Source organism: Cibotium barometz, chromosome 25 (genome assembly GCF_041138505.1).
Source record: "Cibotium barometz isolate CiBa-2024 chromosome 25, ASM4113850v1, whole genome shotgun sequence".
Taxonomy (NCBI): Eukaryota; Viridiplantae; Streptophyta; class Polypodiopsida; order Cyatheales; family Cibotiaceae; genus Cibotium; species Cibotium barometz.
In genome coordinates, this window is record NC_141070.1 from 26,989,479 (window position 1) to 26,990,806 (window position 1,328).

The following is a 1,328-nucleotide window of genomic DNA, read 5'->3' on the forward strand; positions in this document are numbered from 1 at the left end:
AAGATCAATCTAGCTGTACATCAGCAACTCATTAGGGAAGCTCAGTCAATACTTGAGGGACCACCACAACCTATTCCTCGGGGCCCAACCTCTCTTAAGCCAACATTAGAAACCATACCAGAAGTATCATCAAGTCGGGAAATGAAAAGTGAGTACATTTCACAAGCTCATAGCGAAAGGTCTACACCAATTGACACCCAATTGAAAGGAGGTATTCTGCCACCACCTAGCCTTGTCTTCCCATGCAATGATGAAGTTATTGATGCTAATGAGGACATGGCAAATGAGATGTGGGCCGCAGTTCATGAAAAAGTTAATGAGAACATGTCTTCTATTAGCTCGCCTCCATTCTCTGAGGTGGATTTTACCAGGGACACAGAAAACAACTTTAGACGCCCAAGCATCCAGGAGGAAGTTCAAACAATTGCTTCTCCTAGAAGTAAGCACACAATGAAAACCTTACCATCATATCTGGGAGAATATGAGAACTGTTCTCAAACCTTGAAGATACCCTCCATGTATAAAAGGTTGACAAAGGAGAAGGATATGAGTATCGTGCAAGCTATTTTGTCAGCACCAGTGGCTTGTACGTTACCTTTGCTTGATTTGATAAAAATTCGACCTGAGTTGTGGAATGATATTGCCACATGTTTGTCAGAGCAGGTATTGCTACAAAAGGGTCACCATGAGTGTACTATACACCCCGAAACAAAGCATGTTATGTCAGTTCCTATCAACAAAGTAGGAAAATTTTGTGAGGACGATCAGGGAAATGCGACCCTCCCATTAGAAGTGCGAAAAGTAGCTTCAACTGCAATACTTGATAGTGGTGCAGGAGTGGGCATTGTGACAAGGTCCATTTGGGAAAAGTGGGGCAAACCAGCTATTAGGAGTACCAGGATGCGCTTGCAGCTAGCAGATGGAAGCTTAGAACATCCCCTTGGGCTGCTTGAGAACATATTGGTCACCACATGTGGGATTGAATATGAGCACACCTTTGCAGTAGTGGATTTTGGAAAACATCCAAACTATGAAGTGATATTGGGAAGACCATTCATGCGACAATTTCAAATGATTCAAGATTGGGGATACAATTATTTGCACCTCCGACATGATTCTGTCATCACAAGGGTCAACCTAAGGAATCACTCATATCGTGATGTAACAAGGTCTCCAATAGATGAGTTTGATTCTGCTTCATCTGAGGGCTCAAGGGTTACATTGTCAGATGGGCGAGAAGATCTATGGATGTGTGGAGCCTCATGTAGGGATTTCAACACTGAGAGACTTAAGGGTAATCGAAGTGTGTCAGACGAGGCATACATTCC